Source organism: Chamaea fasciata, unplaced genomic scaffold (assembly GCF_029207755.1).
Source record: "Chamaea fasciata isolate MVZ Bird 193981 ecotype frontalis unplaced genomic scaffold, bChaFas1.0.hap1 SCAF_3, whole genome shotgun sequence".
Classification (NCBI taxonomy): Eukaryota; Metazoa; Chordata; class Aves; order Passeriformes; family Sylviidae; genus Chamaea; species Chamaea fasciata.
This window is the reverse complement of record NW_027094088.1, coordinates 86,073,280-86,094,711: the sequence shown is the minus strand read 5'-3', so window position 1 is coordinate 86,094,711 and position 21,432 is coordinate 86,073,280. Positions and strand designations below refer to the sequence as shown.

Below are 21,432 nucleotides of genomic sequence, written 5' to 3'. Positions count from 1 at the left end.
AAGAGAGAGGAACATAAGCCTTTCATCAACCAAGCATGGTTCATAGCTTGAAAAGGCAAAGCTTCTGATCCTGGAAAGACAGAGGCTGGAAAAAACACAGAAATCAGGTCTTGGACAAATACTCTGATCAGTGAGAAATTGTGTTAAAACTTCATACATGTCAGTCTTGCAACACTCAAGTCTATTTATGAATCCACAGCCTAAACCCCACAAAAATCAAGTTAGCTTCCTAAACATTTCAGCCTGCCAGATGCAGAGTGTTGATGTAATGAGAAAGAAGAACAAAGTCCAAAAACATGAAAGGGCTGATCTAACTCTGAAAAGCTCTACAAGGGAAAGAGGAGGCCACCATTTAAGTGGTAGAATACTTGTCTGAGAAGTGTGAGACCTGAAATCCATAATCTTCTTGGGCCAATTAAGTCAAATGCCATTAACTCTTTAAAAACTCAGCTGATAGTAGTTGCTACATTCTACTTTTTCTACTGGAGATGGAATGATATGGATCAAAGTTTCTAATAATCAGGCCCAGTAAAAACATGAAGGAAACTGACTTTTGTGCTGAATCTGGCTGGGATGGAGTTAATTTTCTTCATGAAAGCCTTTATGGTGCTGTGGTTTCAATCTGTGGTCAAAAGTTGTTTAAGCACCTGTTCTTTGGCTACTGCTGAGCAGCTGCAAAGCATCAAGGCTGTTTTTGCTTCTCACAGTGCCCCCACCCCTCCAATAAAACCCACTGAGGGTATACTTTGTCTTCCTTTTTCTCACTCTTCTTCCTGAGCTAGTGGACTGGGGAGGAGGAATTAACAGACTTGGGAGGAGACACACATGGGACAGCTGACTCCGACTGACCAAAGGTATACCTCGTACAATAGCGAGCTCCACAGTAAAAGTTGGAGGAAAAGGAGCAAGGGAGTGGTATTTGGAGTGACAGCTTTTGTCTTCCCAAGAAACTGTTATACATGTTGAAGCCCTGCTTTTCTGGACATGGCTGAACACCGACCTGCTCAGGGCAACTAGTGAATGAATTCTATATTTTGCTTTGCTTGCACATGCAGCTTTTGCTTTTCCTTTTAAACTGTCGTTATTTCAAGACACAAGATTTTTCTCACTTTTGTTCTTCTGTTTCTATTCTCCATCCTGCTGGGGCAGAGGTGTATGGACTCCTCTTTGGGGCCTTAGCTGCTAACTGGGGTCAACATACCACAACTTTTGAAGCTAACCCAGGAAGGCCAAGCTGAATTTGAGAAGCATAAAATACTTTTACATAGTGATGAGAAAAAGATAAATTCCTTAAGAATCACACAGATCCCTGGTGGTGTTTTAAGTCTAAGAAAAAAGAGAACAGGATAGTTAGAGGAAAAAATTTTAGAGTTGCAGCCTATTGGCTGGACATCAACTGGCTTTTTAAAATACTTGCATGAGGCAAATAAAAGTTGTTCTTCAAACAGAGAGGCCAGAGTTTTTTCACTGATTTATTTATAAGTAGAACATGTTCCTGACATGTCAAAGTCACTGGCAAAAAGCAAATAAAAATTCACAAGTGAACTTCGTCAGAATTAAAATACAGGAGCTATCCTCATAACAATGTCAGGAATATTTCTTAAAATTAGATGGAATGCATGTATCAGAAAAGAAGCATTCTTTGATAAGTAGGTGATAACAAGTGTTCATTAAGTTGAACTTAATAATGTCACTTTTATTTTGGAAGGAATAATCCTATCAGTAACCAAATACACTTTATGATAACTGAACCCTAGAAAAACTTTCAGATATGAAACCACTGTCAGTTTAGAGTTTATTTTGAGTTCAGAAATATCTTACTCCACTCAGACAGATGAAATGTCAGTGGCTTTCCAAAGTGTTAAAGGTTTTCAAAATAAATATTGTGATGACATTAGAAATTAATGTGATAAGCAAGCAGTTTCAGTAAATACCATCTTGTTAAAATGTCAACAGCTAGGCAAGAAAGACAAACTACATGTTCTAATATGAATTTGTACCCAGAAGGAAGCTTTACAGAGTAAGGATATTACAGAAGAAATATTGTGAAGCAAATTATTTTAAATTCTATTTGGAACCTTTTTTATTCTGTCAGGCTTTTTTACATATGTTAAAAGATGGTTACCCTTTTAAAACTTGATAATCAAATTAAATAATGACAAATAAGTAAAAACTAGTTACAGATGCTGTGATAAAGAACAATATTGCAAGAAATGAACTATTGATTTTAGTACAGAGGATATCAAACTAGATATTCTAATTGTCCCTCCAACCTTAAAAACCTCATGATTTTATAAATCTCAAAGGAAGTGTAAAAGGACCTGAAAGATCCCACATGTGTTGTAGTTGAGGTTGTTTCAGGAAGCACACAGGCATGAAAGCAGTGGAAGCTGATACTCTCTCAAATACTTCATCACAGACTGTACCAAACAGCAAACTCAATCTGCTAGTTTTATGAAAAGTTGAGTCAGATGTAAACACAATGCAATAATACTAAGACTCTAAATGTCAATAAGAAAAGCTAAAGAAGAAAACATAAATAGAGAACTTGACTCTGTTATAATACCTGATGTAGTCATGTAGCGATTTCAACTCCTTCAAATCTGAGCTTTGTTCACCAAACATTGAATTAAGAATTGAAAAATAAATGCAGGAAACATTCCCATTCATATCTCCATATCAGGGAATTTTCTCACATATCAAAAAAAAATATAATGAAAATAATTAATAACATTGAAGATTTTTTAAATTTTTTGTTTCCACATAGAAAGTGATTCTGTGAAAATATGTCTATAAGAATAGAATAACAATAAAGGTTTAACAGGGAACATTAGCAAAAGTCATGTGTATTAAAAGCAAGCTCGGTCAAATGGCGCACATCCAAAAGCAGGGTTTTATCTGAGAATAGGCCTCTTCATTGTGGTATATTCCACTAACTAAGTCAAATGTCTTAAATGAGAAAGAGACAATATAATTTTTTCTATTAATAACTTAAATAGTGTAAAAGACTATAAGTATGCTTTTGGGCTACTTCAGCACCCCAAGATGGAAACAGTACCATTCTAGAATCTTCAGGGCCTATGTTTCAAGATCCAATTTATTCTTCAAATAGAACAAATCCAGAAGGAATACAAATCAATGCCGTTTTCTAATTAAAAAAAAAAAAAACAAACAAACAAACAAATAAACAAAAAAAGCTGTAGTCTCTGCAAGACCTTTTCCACTTTTTTGTTTTTCATATGCCCTCCCAGAATAATACCTCTTACTTTAATAGATTATAACATATTCAGAGACAGGGAGTACTTAATCTTCTTTTGACTATTTCAGCTTGCCTGAGAGGGTGTCCACACTGCAAACAAATTAAAAGAGGTGGGTTTAACTTTCAATGTCTTTTCTGCATTACATATCTTAAGCTGAATGAGGAAGAATTATTATTTCAAACTTATAGTATTCTCAAGTGTTAATGAAAGAATCCAAATATGGAAAAGATATTTTAAATTAACTCTAGCCCTCAACCCCAGTGGATAATTCCTTAGAGAACATTTTCTCATTGTTTGTCCATTTTAAGTCAAACAGTCCTAAACAAAAAGGGTTTTCAATAGAATAGAAATAATATAAAAAATGTAGAGTTGTCCTCCTTTCTTAATATACACTACTGCATGGTAAAATATGTCTCTATGTATTTCAGAGGCAGTTGTCTACAAAACAGTAATATGGTGATTAGAAATATTTCAAAATTTAAGGAATAATGTGGAAAAGCATATCCATGTGCAGAGTATTCTGATACCACTGGGAAACCCAGCTGATCAAAATGGCTCTTATACTACTTGATTCTCTTGCCCTTATTTGAATTTAAATTATAACTTTTCCCAAATCCCAGAGAATTTCTGTGATTTTTTTCTCAGAACCTGTCTACCATTTATTTAACAGAAAATCAGCTGAAACTTTCTATGCAGCTCAAGCAGAGTCATTCCAGAGAGCACAGCACCAGATTGTATCCAGAGAGTTCTTGAGTATCTCTAATGAGAGAGACTCCACAGCCTCTCTGGGCAATCTGTTCCATTGTTCAGTCACTGCAAAATAAAGAAGTTCTCCCTCATATTCAGGGGGAACTTCCTGTGCATCAATTTCTGACCTTTGCCTCTTGTCCTAATGGCTGACACCACCAAGAAGAGCCTGGAAACATCCTCTTGACACCCTCCCTTCAGATACTGATAGACAGTGATGAGGTCCCCTTTTAGCCATCTCTTCTCAAGGCTGACCAGGCCCAGCTGCCTCAATCGTCCTGCATAAGAGAGATGCTCCAATCCCTTAAACATCTTTGTTGCCTTCCCCTGGACCTGGTCCAGGAGCTCCATGTCTCTCATCATAAGAAGCCCAGAACTGGACAAAGCACTCCAGATGTGGCCTCACCAGGGCTGAGCAGAGGGGTAGGATCATATCCCTAGACCTGCTGATCTTCCTAATGCACCTCAGGACACCATTGGCCTTCTTGGCCACAAGGGCGCTTCTGGTTCATGGAGGGCTTGCTGTCGACTAGGACCTCCAGGTCCTCCTGCAGAGAGTACCAGGCTGTGGTGGTGCACGTGGTTATTCCTCCCCATGTCCAGGACCCTGCACTTTCCTCTGTTGAATTTCAGACAGTCCTCTGCCCATCTCTCCAACCTGTCACGGTCCCTCTAAAGGGCTGCACAGCCCTCTGGGGTATTGGCCACTCCTCCCAGCTTTGTGTCTTCAGTGAACTTGCTGAGGAGGCCTCTGCTCCTTCATCCAAGTAATTGAGAAATAATTGAAACAATACTGGGCCCAGTACTGAATCTTGGGAGACACCACTAGTGACAGGCCTCCAGCTAGATGTTTTCTTTTAAAAAGAAGAGGGCAGAAGGTTAGAAGTGGTCTTATGTTTTAATAAATATGCTGTGCAATGGATTGATACAACTACTATAGTACCAAGCCTTTTCTTTTGACATTCGATTAATTATATTTGTATAATATAATTTCATATTTATAGTTTGCTTATTATAATTCACATTTACAGTCCACTAGTCTATAGGTTTCATATTGGCAGGAAAGAATTGTATAAGAAAACTTTTGGAATGCTGGACAACTGAAAATTTGGCAAGGGAGTAGGCTCATTATGGATTTTACAAAATTATGATTGTGTTATCCAAATGGTATTCTCAAAACAACCAGCAGCAATTGACAGTACTGGCTTGCTGAGACTTTTAATAGTAGCATTGCTAGATTCCAAGTTCCCACATGCCAAATCTTTCAAATTCTTTTGAAAAAAAAAATCTCTAGTCAATATTAGAATAACTCAAACTAATCATTCCATGAGTAAATCGCAGGTAGTTTAACTGATGGTATTCCACTGATTTTTAACTTTTTTAATTACCTTTTTCAGTATATTTTATACAACCAGAAATAATTACTGTATTTTCTTGAATTTACAGCATTTTTGATGAGCAGCTTTCTCAACACTGCAATCTGTAGAAACACTCTTTTGGAATTAGAAAGTTTTATTCTCCTTAGCTTAATTATTAACAAAATAAACCCAATACACCTGGTCAAGTCAGCAGTAAGTAAGTGGGCAAGTAGTTCTTGAACGCAACCATTTTACAACCAGAGATGCAAATCAGGTATTTGAAGAAGAGTTCAATGGCAATTTGCCATTCCAAGATCTCAAGTTCCTATGAATATTCTACCTTCCTAATACTGTTTCCCTCTCTCTCTCTCTCTTTCTCTCTCTCCAGAGGCATTATGAAGGAAATTTCTCTCATCTAACTGTATATTTTTATACTGTAAGGTCACATTTCAAAATTAGCCATGTTAGAATTCTTTCCCAGTTAATAAAAAAACCAAAACCAAACAAACAGACAAACATTGTGAAAAAATAGTTTAATCTTTTCTTTTGAATAATGTGAGTTTTCTCTCGATTTTTTTTTTCTTCTGTCTCTCTCTTCACTGAAATAATAGGAGTTTTGTGAGACTAGTTCATACATGGAAATGTCTGCTTTTGTTCAGAAAAGTATGTCCTTGATCCAAACACATCTAGATATGTAGTTCCAGGAATCATTTAAAAATATGTGACCACCCCTCCTCTCCAGGTGCAACAGGTCATTCTCCCAGGTGCTCCTGGTTGCAACTTTCCATAACAATGTGCTGCTGCTCTCCATGTGGAGGATACAGGACCTTCAAAAGCAGGTCACATGCTCTGTGAGTACAGAAGACAGAACATAAGTAGATGCCAAAGAAAATGGTTATCTTATTCATAACTTTAAATATCTTTGAGAATAGTAAAAAGTAAGTAGATTATCTTTGTTTCAAAAAAATCTTCAGTGATTGATTCTGATATATTTTACTATAACTATTTATGAGGTTTCTTCTTAGCAAATTTTCTAGAAATTCTGAGTAAATCTTAATGAGAATAATAAATTATGTACAATAATTTCAATAATTGCAACATGACAGAATCACAGAACAGTTTGGGTTGGAAGCGACTTTCAAAGGTCATGGGTAGTCCAATCCCTATGTCATGGACAGGAACATATTACACTAGACCAGGTTTTTCAATGTCCCATCCAACCTGGCTATGAAAACTCACAGTGATGGGGCATCCACAACGTCTTTGGGCAGCCTGTTCCAGTTCCTCACTTTGTCATAAAAAATTTCTTCCTGTCTAAATATATATAAATATATCCTCCTTCAATTTAAAAATATTGCTACTTGTCCTGTCACAACAGTCCTTGGTAAAAAAACTCTCATTCCTTCTTATGACTGTCCAATATATATTTAAAGATCACAGTAAGGTCTCCCCATAACCTTCTCTTATGGAGGCTGAACAACCTCTGCTTTCCTCACAGGCAATGTACTCCAATAACCTGGCAATTTTTATGGCCCTCATCTAGACCCACTCTCACAAGTCTGTGTCATTCTTGTACTGAGGATTCCTCAGTTGAATTCAGAGGAAGAGTCAACCCCCTGAATCTGATGGTCTCAATTCATTTGGTGCAGCCCAGGATACAGTTGGCTGTCTGGGGCTGCATCACATATTGGCCAGATTTTCATCCACCAGTATCCCAAGTCCTTTGCAGGGATGCACTCAATCCATTCAGCACTCAGCTTGTATTGATACTGGGGCTTGCCCCAGCCCAGAGGCAGAACCTTGCATTTGGCCATATCAGAATTCATGGGGTTTATGGGGATCCACTCCTCGGTCCTGTAGAGGTCTCTCATCAGTCTTCAAATTTCAAGAAACCACCAGACAAAATTTTATTGTAACAATATTGTCTAAAAACATGTGGCTTATTGATAATACCAACTTCGAAACATTTTTAACTGTACTATGAAGTTATCTTCATGTTTTTCTTAATTTTTCTCTATCCAGAAGGCCAAGAAATTATTTCCTATTTCTTTTTACATAAAGCTTAGCTTTTAAATAATTTGCATTTCTAGAATGGCTGCAGCTATCAGCAAAAGTCAGTTTAGCAATATGAGAAATTATTAGCAATGTCAGCATCAAATTAGACAGACTGGAGAATGTGCAATGCAAACCATTTTGTTAAATAACTGCATGATCCAATAATGACTGATGGTTTGGAGAGAAGAAAAACCTAGACAGAAAAATCGTCCAGAAACTAAGGACAAAGGTTTCAATTTCCCAGTCACTTGCATACCCAACTAAGTCAGTTCACTCAGGCAGTTTAAATGAAGTTAATGGAACTGTTAGTGGAAGATATAGCTGTCTGCAAGGCTGGGGCCAGAGAGGGCAATTCTATTTTCTCTAATAGACAAGGGGAGAACAATTTTACGACACAAGCAGGAACTTGTTCAGAAAATAAGTGGGGCAGACTAAATTTCATTTGCCACCAATTAACATATTATAAAGCATGTTGCAAGACTGGGTTTATTTCCCTCTTTGCTTTTTGCAAATATTCTTTAGTTATTGTTCAGATTTTTTAAAACCAAGCTCAGACATTTCAGTCATGATAATTGTAGAAAGGCATAAGGAGATTCCGTTCAAGGAGTGTACAGTCCTATAAACTGGAGAATGAAACAGAAGGAAAAAAAAGTACAAGTATATGAGCTGATATAAAATTCCCACAGCCTGCATTTAATAGATTAAAAACAATAAGTGGCTGTCTGATTGAAAAAAGTAACTTTTTCTGGAATAAATATTTGTTAGCAATATTCATAATTTCAGAACTGATGCTAGAAATGGTTTGTTGCAAAATAAGCTGCAAGAACATAAGATTCATTTATAGCAAATATGGCTTTTTCCCAGAAATTTTATGAAGGAGAAACTTAGAAGAGCATTTATAAATAGTTTCCCCACTAGTCACTAAAATTGAGTTGATTCTATCAGCATCTTCTGGTTTCACTTTCCAGAGAGAAAAGTGTATGCGACTCACTTAACTCATTCATTATGAATGATGAACCTCAAAACCTAAGGCTTGGTGGTAGAAAGTCATGCTATGAGTAGCTATGCCATCTTTTACTGAATCTTTTGCTTCCTAGAGGACTTCTGCAGTACAGCAGTGCTGATTGCCAACAAAAATTGAATTCTTGTTGAGGGGGAGTAAAACATATTTCTAAATTAAGAAACAGAGAAAGGGTGGGTGTTATAGTGGAACTTTATTAGTGCTGTCCTGATGAAAGTACATTTTGCTCTGGCAAGGGTAGCACACTGCCGGGGAAGTCCATGGACCTGCTCCTACTGGGTCTGAAGCCTGGAAAACTGAAAAGCTGTGTCTGCTTATCACAGAAATAATGTCCTGCAGGGTACATAATTTCACCAGTGCTGGGATACAGCATGAAGACATAAGCCCACTTAAGTGCTGTGCAATTTACTGCTGTGGGTGTGTTTTGTGGGAGCTGGGGAGTGCTTCTCACTGTAGGTTATTCACCAAGCAAGCACAGGTGTTCAGTATGAGCACCCTCCAAGTGTTACTCCCTGAAATTGCAGTGACTGTCTCTATACTCACCCAGAAAACTTATCATTTGTCTGCAGGCCCAGAAGCATTTTTGAAATAGTTCCTGTAGGACAGATGGGCACAAGCCTTAGGTCCAAATTCAAAAAAATTCAGAGGATGCACCAGTGGGAATTCTGGATTTCTGAGATCGTTGGCGAGTAAAACAACCCTAAAGCTATAAATCATTTGAGAAAATCTTGACTCACACCTTTTTCTTCTGTGAATTCCAAGAAGCAGCATCCTGGGCTTTGACACACTTAAACTCTCTCTAATGCTCCCTGACTTCCAGGGTCTCTCTTGGCCTTTCCAGCTGTTCACTGATTATTCTCAATGCTTGACTGCTTCTCTCAACTACTCACCCTTATCCTTTGTGACAGACCCTCTCTCTTTTATGCTGTGATTTTCTGCCATGTCTTTTTTCACCTTTGTGCCTTTCTCACCACGCATATTTTCAAGGACTAAACTTCTCTCTCAGATTCTATCAGCAGGGATTTAAGATTTGGCTTCAAAGAAAATTATGTGCAGATGAAGCTGATACATCACTTAAGCTCTTAACACAGAATAACACTTAGATCCCCACACCACCAGATGATGCTTTTAGTAAGCACTGAAATGGCTAAGTTTAATAGGCAATGTAAGTAAAGCAGCAGAAATTATGTGCTTTTGTTCTGAAGTTCCATACAGCAGTGACAGGTTAATCTTTAATGCATTGTCCAAAAAATGTCAAAATCTTATAGAAGATATATCTTCTACTGGTTGTGAAATTCTTTTGTTTCATTCTTTTGGAATCTTCTGGAAGCCAGGAAAGAAATCATTATCTCCCTTTCTTAAACCCATTCTTTCCAAATTGTCTACATTGTCATGATCAGGTTGTTTCCTCTGCTGCAGCCTTCAAATATTGATAAGTGAAGACTGCCCCACAAAATAGTTATTACCGTGTAACCAGGCTGGGCCTAAAGTTACCTTAAAAATACCATAGGGAATTGGGTTTGTTTTTTCAAGAAAAGATAAGTAATTGTAGCATTGTTTACTGTGCAAGGTGCCATGTCCAATCAATGTCAAAGGGAATTTTTAGTGCTGCTACGGGAAAGAAGGATTGCTTTCACTTGAGTATCCTTATAGCTGCGAGCAACAAGCTCTGTTTATTTTCCTTGTAAGTAAATACTGCATCTCTGCATGAAATGTCTTCATAAAAGACACAGAAAGGGTTTTTTTTTTTGTCTCAACGTACTTTAGCTCTTGGGAAAACGAGCAACTTCTCTAAACATCCAATTCCCTGTGACCTAACAAACTATTCTTGTATCTGCTAAACTTCTTTCAAACTGTTTTTTCCTGTGCCCTAGATGATGGCTACAGTTTGTGTTTGTGAGATCAAGTAAAGTCCTCCACAGTATTCTTTCTTTTTTTTCTTTTCTTCTTTTTTTTTTTTTTTTTTTTTTTTTTTTACTTTTTTTTTACTTGGGAGATGCGTGTAGTACTATATTACATATGTAATTTGTAGTGTACCCAGGACCATGAAGGATAACAGTGACTCCCTTTCAGTCACTTTTTTACACGTAACCATTCCTTCTTAAAAAGAAACACTATTGCGAGGCATTTTTAGGTTTGGAACCTGACAATAGTGCATAGGATTTCATCACTTCATCCAAAAATTCCTGCTGCTGCCATGGGAATTGTTAATGTACCATGTTATCCAATGTCAGCAGTAATAAAGAAAGGACCACACAGGGTAAATATTTAATTTAAAATTTCAATCTCCAGAGATTCAAACTCTGACAGACATCTTGGGAAAATAAGCTCTCCCTGGGCATGTTTAGTAGGCAACAGATTCTCCTCATCCCGACACCTTGGACCTTCTGTAACACAAGCTATTATCATCAGAGATTTACTCTTCCAAGCAATGCAAACGGATTTTTTTTTCTCATTTATTTTTTGCTTGATTATTTTTTAAGCTTCATTTATCCACTGATACATAACTGCACTTCAATTATAGAGCATGTCAACTAGATTGCAGTTCCTTTTTAATAGGGTTTGTAATATTTCAGGATCTCTATGGTCAGAAGCTGCTCTTATTTTAGCCCAGTGGCTCCTCTATGTAGTAGATCTTGCTCTTTAAAAAGGTCAGGTTCATGTACGGTTATAGATTTATTTATTCCTAAGAATTTTAGCTTACAAGATTATACAAAGAACAAAAATAAGGCCAAGTATGTTATCCCTGGTACTTCAAGAAAAAAGGATAATTAGCATAATAATAGAGAAACATAGTATTTTTAAAATGGAATGTTCTGTAATTGCTAAGAGTAGATGAGATGTTAAGTGCAGAACCAGCAGAATTTCTGATTCATAATATTTAAGTTCGCCCTATCTCACTGCCTTGAGTCCTATAAAATAGTATCACACGTTTTTCAAATTGGCCATTTTGAGATAGTCACATACTGATAGAACCCTTGGCAAAGCAAAGACTGTAAATAACAACCATTGTTAAGTCCTCAGGAAGGTCCACAACACTGATGAAGATCGGATTTTTTCCTGAGCCCCTGTTTGTGTCTTTACTGCACACAGATGTAAAGAGATTTAATCTTCAGATTCACCCTTTCTTTTCTCAGCTTCTCCCCAACATTTGTTTTAGAAGACCATCTTGAATGAGCAACTCTCAAAAATCATTCTTGTTTTTTTTACTCTCTTATGTCTATTTCCATTGGCCCACAGACTTCAGTATAGTTCTAGGCCTTTGTATCTTTTCGAATCCATGCACTTGAAATTTCTCCTCTGTTCTCCAATCCCGTCCTTATCTAAAGAGATGCTTCCAATTTCCATTGATAATTTGAGTCTATCTTCTTATAGAATAATTTATTTTGCTCAGGTTTTCCTCTGTGATATTCTTTGGCTATGTTGTAAACTATTTGGCTATGTTGTAAACTTCTAATCTAATTATGAAACAATACTTATCTGTGCATCCCCCCATATACTTTATGTCAATATTTATACAAAGATTCCTTTATTTTTAAATATTCAAACATAACAGGTTAAAAAAAAAAAGAAAGCCCCTAGCCAAAAAAAAGTCCAGAGTTTATGACCTTTACTTGAGTTGTAAAGAAGCATTTAGCATCTTTGATAGTATTTTTTTCATTTAAATTTCAGAATACAATCTGAATGAAGAAGCAAGCAAGGTACAAACAAAGGAAAGTAGTACAACTCTTAAATCTGGTAGCTAAGGGAAAGTAAAAACAAAAGATACATCAGTTTCTTCACCCAATTAGACTGTTACTACATGATGCTTTGCTCAAATCTGTGGATGTGGAAATATATCCTGTCTACACTCAGTCTTCTTTCTTTTTCCATCATGGGGTTTGTGTCTAGCCTTGATAAGAAATTAAATATGGGAATGTAATCAGAAGTTGAAGAGGGAACAGGCAAATCTTCAGTGCCCAGTTTCGCACACCTCTTCTACCATGAGCTCATATCATCAGACATTGCCCTTGCTGCCTTCCTGCACTGCAATAGGCAACAGGTGGCCCCATGGAGGTGAAGACCCCATGGACCACGGAGAACTCTTTTACAGAAATCTAGTATAAGACAGTTTTTTTTTCCTGCCAAAAAAAAAAAAAAAAAAAAAAAAAAAAAAAAAAAAAAAAGGTGTGAGAGGGCTCTTCAGAAAGACTTAACCATACACCAAATAACTTCAAAATGAAGAATAAGTACTACCATTAATTATAATTTGTAAAACTTGTGTATATGATAAAGACTGTGATGTCAGCACAATAACTTAGTGGCACTGACACAGTTTACACTCTTATGAAAGTTCAATTCCTCACATATAAGAATTCACTGAGAAGTTCAAAGTAACAGGAAACAGATATGCACATGCCCACATAACCACAAACGCATGTGCACATGCACGTACCCATTCATTTCACTTACCTGTCTATTCCTGTTTTCTGAAGAAACACTGACTTGCATTTTTTCACGGAAGGAAGAAAACAACACTTTTACACGTGGATGTGAGTCTTAAGTGACTTATCAGCAATGACAGCAGTATGTGTAAAGAACACCACTGTAAGCTAGCAAACAAGTTTAGGTTTAGCTGCTAGTGGAGTAAAAAGGAAAGAGGAAAGCTGAAGTTCAGTGGCCTGCCAAATACAAGGCACATGCACAACTAAGAAAAAAGAGCCAAGCATGGTTGACCTACTTATATTTGATCTGCTTTAATGCTCTCTTATATCCAGTTCTTGAAAGCATTAGATGTTTTCAAGGCCCTGAGTGCCTGTCCTACACACCCCAGGGTTCAGCTGCTTCGGCTCAGGGAAAACTTTGATGATGCTTCTCTCTGGCTCTGAGAAATCCCAGCAGTGACTTAACCCACTACATCTGGGAGAGGCTTTTAACCTTGGGCTCTCACTATTGATATCTCTCTGGTATCTCAGTTCTGTACCTCTTTGGCTCTGACCCAGAGCCCAGCTTGCAGGTGATGTTGTAACTTTTTAGCTTGGTGTCAGACTTGCCTCATTGGTATGGGCCTACCTGATGTTCTGGACTCTTGACTGAACTAAACGATCACTGCAAACCTTCCTGCCACTGCTGCCACTTCCTGCCACCCCATCACCTACCCTGGCAGAAGCAGCCTGCTCTTGCTGCATCCTGGCAGCTGTAATAGCTGATTAGCAAGTGCAAGCACTTAGAGAGCATAAATGTCCTATAAATGCCAGGTGGAAAGTTAATAATAAATAGGTACAATAAAAATAACCCTGTCTAATATATGGAGAGCACCAGATGACTTGAACTCCTGTGTCTGCTCTGTAATGGGTGGCTGCCCAGTCAGCAGGAATGGGCTTGGATTGGCTTCACCTGGTTTTGCTTCATTTTCTACTTGTCATACTGCCTAAACACAGAAGTGATCTGGTGACTGAATACTTCGGCGTCCCTGAAAGAGATTAGAAGGACCCCGGAATCATTTGCCATTGACCAGTCTGTGAACAGTTGGGCTTGGAGTGCTGAGCAAACAGAGCTCCCTGCAAGATGCTGAAAGGAGCAGCAACAGTTTTTATATTAGAAAGGCCATATGTTTCTGTTCATGGCACATTCTGCATCATGCACTTATATCACATTTAGGAAAAAAAACCCGAGATATTGGCAGCCCAAACACTTGGGGGGAGAAAAAGGCAGAAAAAGAAAAACAATTTAAAAAAAAAAAAAAAAAAAGAAACTAAGTATGTAAGTGTAGAACACTCAGTGGCTGAATTGTCTCATCATGGCTGTGTCCTTGATCCAGCTGTATACAGCTATTTAATTCTCTGGGAATTCCCTGCAGTTCTCTGTGGGCTCAAAGACTTTCAACTTGTAGGTCTTCTGCCAGCATATTGACCTGAGTTGTTTAGCCTGAATCTGGGCATTAGTCCTCATTTAGCTGAGATCACTGCCTGAAATCTCTGCTGCTGCACAGTCACAGCAAGGAGTTCAATGAGAGTGACAATCAGCATTACGTTCAGTCTAAAAAAGAGAAAGTATGAAAGAACTCTCATAATGGGAAAAGAGTAGAGAAATCTAGGTAGGTGAAGTCTAAAAGGAAGGCTTTTTAGTTCCTATATTCTGTTCAGAGCTACTTTTTGGGAGAGGATTTTTTCTGCCTTTGGACAATGCTACAATGCTGAGTTATTGAAAAGAAAGTGCAATCATTCTCATAGTAGTGATTCTACCTAGCAGGCTGACAGGGTGAGCACATATATATAATACAGTCTCTGAAAAACAATCCATTGAATGTCAGATCACATGAATGAGTCATGACTACTTATCAGTGTGTCTGAATATTTATAGTAGAAAAAAAGGTTTGTGTTATTTGGTACCTTGCTCTGTGTCAGATAAACTTATGAACCTAGTAGACAGCCTAATACCCTCATTGCAGTATATACCTAATCTAAAACACCATGTACATATTATATGTTATACATTAAAGATAGCATTCTATTGCCTTGTTTTAGATACAATTTTTGTTGTAGCATGTAACAGATTTGTAGGAAATCTGAATGTCACTTTCTTTACTCCAGCAGTAATCATAAATTACTTCATGTCAAGTATCTTGAGAGTCCTCTGTGGGTTTCATTTCATTATTTGGCTGCGTATATACCTGCTGCAAAGGCACTCTTCAGTTACCTGGGGTCATTTTCATTCATAGGTATTCTGTAGACCTGCCATTTATAAATACCTAGGGTCCTTGTACACTCAAGCATAAACTGTTCATTATAGCTTCAATCATTTCACACTTACTGAAGTCAATAAAACACTTTTTAAAATATATTTGCTAAGAAAAATGTACACCACTAAACTACTTAAACTTATTTATAACTTCTTTTTAGACATTCAAATAAGCACTTAGTGACTGAATTAAATATAGCTCTTGTAAAGGCTTCAGAGACTTTCAGACAACTTCATATGAAAACGAGAAAATTCTTAGTTCAATTTTATTTATGCAGAAGTTCCCTACGCTTGCCTTTGAGATTTAAAATCATAATCTACTAAATTGTGTTCAGAAAGATCCACTCAAAGAGAAGACTAAAGAAATCAGGTCTATCAAAAATTCCACAGGACGTTTCAATTTTTCCATTGCTAAAAGAAAAAAATTCTGAAAATCAAATAGGCTGAAGGAAATATTTAATAGAATTAGGGGAGAGATGTTTAGTTCCTGCTTGTGAACACTATCCTAAACTCATATTTTATATCACTGTTCCAGGTTTTGTTATTTGCCTAAAAACGAGAAGAAAACCTGCACCTTCGGGCAAAAGAGCATTTAAGAAGAAAAATCTATGAACAGCTTTATATATTAAACTTTAGACATACTGACTACAAAATAACTTAAAACACATACTCTTGTGAACTTTTCACAAATGTCTAAACAGATTACTTCAAAGGAAATAAAAATCCCCATTTTCTTATATTATAGTCATTTCTGCCACTGGCTTAAGATAAACATTTCATGTATACAGGTGTTATCCATGACCAACTGCTGATAACAGCTTATTCAACCTCCCCATGCATATCATTAACCTTTTTCTCACATAAGGTGTTACTTGCATCAAAAAAATTCAGTATTTCTGTTTTGGTCTTAGTTTTCATTTTGTTTTATAGGAAATGACCATCACTAAGACACATGATCATTTATGATTTCAAAGGTTCACCTGGTAAATAATAATTTGATTGTTATAAGAGCCATTTTAGGACATCTCATTCCTTCCACAGTAAGAGAATTTTCTTATCTGTTAACTGCTTTTTTCTTACTACTATAAACAAGATACTTATCTTCTTCAAATGCCAAACTTAATGCTGCATCAACACATCTGTCCAAACCCTGTGTTTGGATGGGAAATGATAAATTAAAGTCTGGATTTCTAAACACCATTTTTAGCATAATTTTCTTCCATCTGCAAAAGCCCTTTCACAGCTCATTGCACTTGTATTTTATTTTCCTGGCTTTAGAGGATTTCTGTGGGCTTTTATATTTTAGAAAGTAGAAAATGTGTGTGTTAAATTGAACACTTTTTTTGTATTATCACATGAATCATAAGGAGGAATTTGTATCTTAACATTTTCTGTGATGGTGGTAAGTCACAGACTGCCTTAATTCCTCCTGATCATGGCTCATCACAGTTCACACACTGATTTTTTTTTTTCTTTCAGTTCAAGTGATATTTTTCTAGATGTTCAGTTTGCCATTGACTCTACAGAAATAACAGGCAGATGCTCATTAATTTTTTTCAGGGTTTTATGCAGTGTGATAATAACAAAAGAGATTGTTGCGAAATTTTTAGCACCTACTGCAAAAAATACAAAATGGTATAGCCTCTTCTAGGTTCCTAGAAATCCAAACAGAGTTATTTGTAAAGGAAAGAAGTAGAGAAGAGTGAAAAATTCTGTTTAAAGACAATTCATTTGAAAAAACAAATCTGTAAACCACAGAAACTGTGTCTACTATATGTCTAGCAGCAACTGCTAAATAGTGAAAAATTTGTTTATGTTCTTAGTCAAGATATCAGATGTGTTTTTCTGACAAAATGTATGTGTTCCACTTTCAGGCTTGGTTTCCCTTGCTGACATGAAATAAAATGAAATATGATTGCTATTTGTTGAGAATGTCTCAAGGCATTTCTTAACTTTGTGTGTTATAATTTTAAGAATCTTGGCACAGTTTCCTAATTTTCCTCTATTATTTTCCTTTGCCTGCCTCGATTCTGTGTTCTGTATCTCATGTCCACATTTTTATTGTAAAAGCAGGTACTGCCATCAGATTAAGAGTGTGGATCAAAATAAAGTAAAACCTGCAATGATTAAATTAATAGTGTGAATAATATCTGTGATTTGAACAGAAAAGACTGAGCATAATAACTAATAGTAATGAATGCATTTTCCCCTAGCACTGAATACTATGAAACAATAGAATCGTATGTGTGGCACATGTGCAGGACAAAGAATAGGTCACTGAGGGTAGAAATTATTAAATTCTCTTTCAATGACGCAAGGTCATTTTCTATTACTGGACATGCAAAGGAAATGAGTATGTTTAAACATCTGTGAATTCTCACATACCTATATGCACACACACATGCATTCCAAAATGTACCTGTTTCCAGTCACAGCCTTCTCTTTGACTTCTGAATCACTGAGTTTGCCTCTAGGACTATTTTAATCCTTCTTTGTTCTTCCTCCTTATCAAAAGCTTTTTTTTTTATTTTTTCTGCAGGAAGGACCTTTACAGTTAAAACTTATGGTATAACAATGACATTTTTAGATGACTCCCATCACTAGTGAAAGAAACAGTTCACCTGTTGCAAGAACAAGGACTGAAGCTACTTTCAGACACTCTTTTGGAGAGAAGTAAACAGAAAGACCACAAAATCTTCTGGGTCCTACAGAGATGTTGCTGTAGTAGTGGAGAGTCTCAAAAGAAAATTAGGTAGGAAAATGGATTTGTTCTGTTTAGCTCCCTCTCCAAGGCAGTGCTTTCTCCAACTTCTCCTCTGATTGTAAGCTACAATTAATAGAAAGTCCTGGTGTATATGGCATTGTTCACCCTACATATTTATACGTATACAGAAAGAAAATTCAAAGACATCATATCAAGAGCAATTTGTTTTCAATTTACCAAGAAAAGAACATTTTTTTTCTTTCCTAATTAGAATTGTTTGAAATTGAAGCTTCACTTCTGTTTTCCAGTGTTTTAGACCTCAGTTAAGAGCTTGATTCTGCCTGTTCCTTGCTCCTTGATGGACAGTCTTCACTAGGTAGTGTTAAGGCCAGAGGAACAATTTCTTATAGTGCAATTTTGGATCAAGTTCAATTTATACAGACCCTATTAGGATTATGGTGGTCTTCTTGAGTGCATCACTGTTCTTACGGTCGTTCAGACTGTGTTACCACGCATGCATTGTTGAACAAAATAAAAGAGGATACAGCATCAGATAGAGACCTGAACTATCAGTAATTTTTGATGGTAAAGGGCTTAGTTTGGGGTTATTATTGTTGCTTTAGGGTGGATAATATTACTATTACTATTACTATTACTATTACTATTACTATTACTATTACTATTACTATTAATAATATAGTTGTTATTATTATTACTATTTTAGTAGTATTATTATTTCCTTTAATTTTTTTATATATATTGTGATTTTAAGTATGTCAGTAAGTAAGGATTCTGAAGAGAGAACAGACACAACAAAGACATCTGTTAGATGCTGGTGGCCATACTATGTTCAGAATTTATTCAATATATATACGTTAGACCTAGGCACTAGAATTAAACAGTCCACTTGAAAGTTGCATCATCTATAACACCAGATTAAAGGAGCAGATATTTCTGAATTTATATGCTATTGAGAGGATGATTCCATTCCTGTCTCTTCTTGCTACTCTATTTGTTGCTACTAAAGTGTGGAACTTGATTTAGGAAAGGTTGTTTAACACTGTTCAGAAAAATACCTCACTGGAGTGAATTGAGAAACAGGGTTAGATTGTTCCTGTAGGAGCAGATGACTAATACCTGTTTACCAACTGAACTTCATAAAATATCTCTGTTTTTTTAATGTGTTTCTAGCCATGCTCCACCTTAATAATTTTTTTCTAAGTAAAATTGATAGGGAGTTTATATTACAACTATTCCTGAGGACTGTTTTCAGAAAGAAAACTCTGCATTTCCTCTTCTTATAGTTTCTTATCTGTGCAAGAAAATTTGTGTTTTCAGGAAATGGTTGGAATTTGTCTCTCAACTCACTGCAATTACCTTTACTGTATCTCTTAAACTAAATAAAAGAGTGCAGTTATTTATTTTGACATTATCCCTCTTGTTCTGCTAAATGTATGACTATTTATCATATATTCTTGTTAATATTTTCCTCATAGAAAGAAACCTGCATATATAAATGTATTTTCTTTCTTTGATGCTTGAAACTGGGTTTTATATATATTGAAACTGGTGAGAGTACTGACTGCCTGTCTGAGGCTAAAACCAGAGGGGAAAGGAATGGAAATGGTGGTTAGCTTTGAAATGCTGAATGCTATCTGCTGAAGATGTTCCTGTTTGTAAAAATAATGACATAAGAAAAAAGGACACACATTGTTAGACATGCTGGAGATGAGCACATGTGGATTTGAATAATATCCTGAGAAAAGACCTTTGGGATAAGTGCTGGCAAGAACACATCTTGGAGTCTGAGCAAAGAAATAGTCTCAGATGTTTGATTCTTCTTATGTAAAAAGAAACAGGATTTTGTTGATATTTTTTGAAAATATAATAAGCTTTAAAAACCTAGCTACTTTTAGTAATTTCTTCCCAAAACAGGAGCAATGGGAAGAACCAAACAGAGGTGAAGGTTGTAGAATGTAGACATAAGCATTATTGAGAATAAATCCCATTGTTCTTGTTGAGGGTTTGTTGTTGTTGGGGTTTGGTTTTTGTCTTGGGTTTTGTTTGTTTATTTGGGTTTTTCATGTGGATTATTTTAACTGTCTTTAGTAGCTAATCCCATTTACCAAAGACACATTTAAGTACTGATTAAAAACAGCTATGCAGAAAATATAGTGATAACAGATTGCCAATGTCCTTATGATTACTACAGAAGTCTAAAGGAGCTGCAAGTGAATGGATTCCATCAGTTTTTAGTGTACCTTCAACCCAAAGACTTATGTTTTGTCCAGGATCAAAACAGCTAACAAGGATCAAAGCTACAAGGCACAATAGGCATGAGGATAAAACTAATTACTCCGATTTTAACTAGGGTCCTATATTTATATTGCTCTGAATCTGTAACAAGTGGACTTAGACTCAATTTCAGAATAAAGCTCCATAAGGCAATGCAAAAATCTTATTTCTGATTATGCAAACAGATTGTCAGCTTTGTATGATACAGAAATAATTTTCAAAAGCGTATCTTGTTCATGTTTGACTATTCTGGGCATCCAATATCTGTTGGACTGATTTGAGCTGTAAATTTGACAATCCTAAATTGCATACAACTGACTTGGAAATTATGGATGCCTCTCAGATGCCTTGTTGTTGTTCTTTAGGTGGTCTAACTTCATGGATATTTTTTGCTGCCTCAGGGAAAAAAAAGCAGGGAATGATAGGGATTTTGAAGAAAGCACTCAGAAGTTTATTAACTTCTAATTCCTAGGAATATTTTAGAGCAGAAAAAAAATATTTCCTGTTAGAAACATGTTCAAGTCAGATAACTGAACAACAGGACAAGATTACCAATTTTTTGAGTATGCGTTTTGTCTCTGCGCTATTTAAGAGCACCATGGTATATCCCAGACCTACCACAAAAAAAATCTTCAGAGTTTACTCTAATAAATCTTTCTGGAATAACATTTCTGAATTTTAACAATAGATTATAAAACATAGGCCACATCTGATATGAAAGGAAAAAAAAAAATCAGTAGAATTATTTCATCAGTCTACTATCAAACTACTTTCATCCAAAACTTTCTGTCAAGACTGTGATGAATGGATAATAAGGGAGGCATTAAGAATGTTAAAGGTGCAAAATTGCATTTTGAAAGGTGAGAGTTTCAGTCTGGCATATCAGAAATGGGACTAGTTATTGCATATAACAAATAATTTTAAAATATGATATCAGAACAGAAAAGTTCAAGGTAGATGTATTAATAAATATTTAATAGCTGAAGTTTGTCATGGTTATAGGGCACGGAAGTGGCCAGCAAGGCTCGTTCGCCCTTTAATAGTCTGATGTGGCCAGAGCTTAAGTCCGTTGGAGAGTGGAGATTGACTGTGGACTATTGTGGCCTGAATGAAGTAACGCCATCACTGAGTGCTGCTGTGCTGGAAATGCTAGAGCCTCAGTAAGAAGCAGAGTTCAAGACAGCAAAGTGGTGTCACATTGGATATCGACCATTCATTCTTCTCCATTCTTCTATCAGCAGAGTGAAGGCTCAGTTTTACTTTACTTGGAGC

At 36.3% G+C, this 21,432-nt stretch overlaps 1 long non-coding RNA gene across 1 annotated transcript; it reads left to right on the top strand.

Moving 5' to 3' along the window:
• Positions 1–770: 770 nt before the first annotated feature.
• On the top strand, positions 771–17,070 carry LOC136287816 (uncharacterized). Its single transcript, XR_010720356.1, has 4 exons — positions 771–854; positions 3,328–3,369; positions 6,108–6,216; positions 15,697–17,070. It is a non-coding gene; the product is annotated as an uncharacterized lncRNA (long non-coding RNA).
• Positions 17,071–21,432: the final 4,362 nt, after the last annotated feature.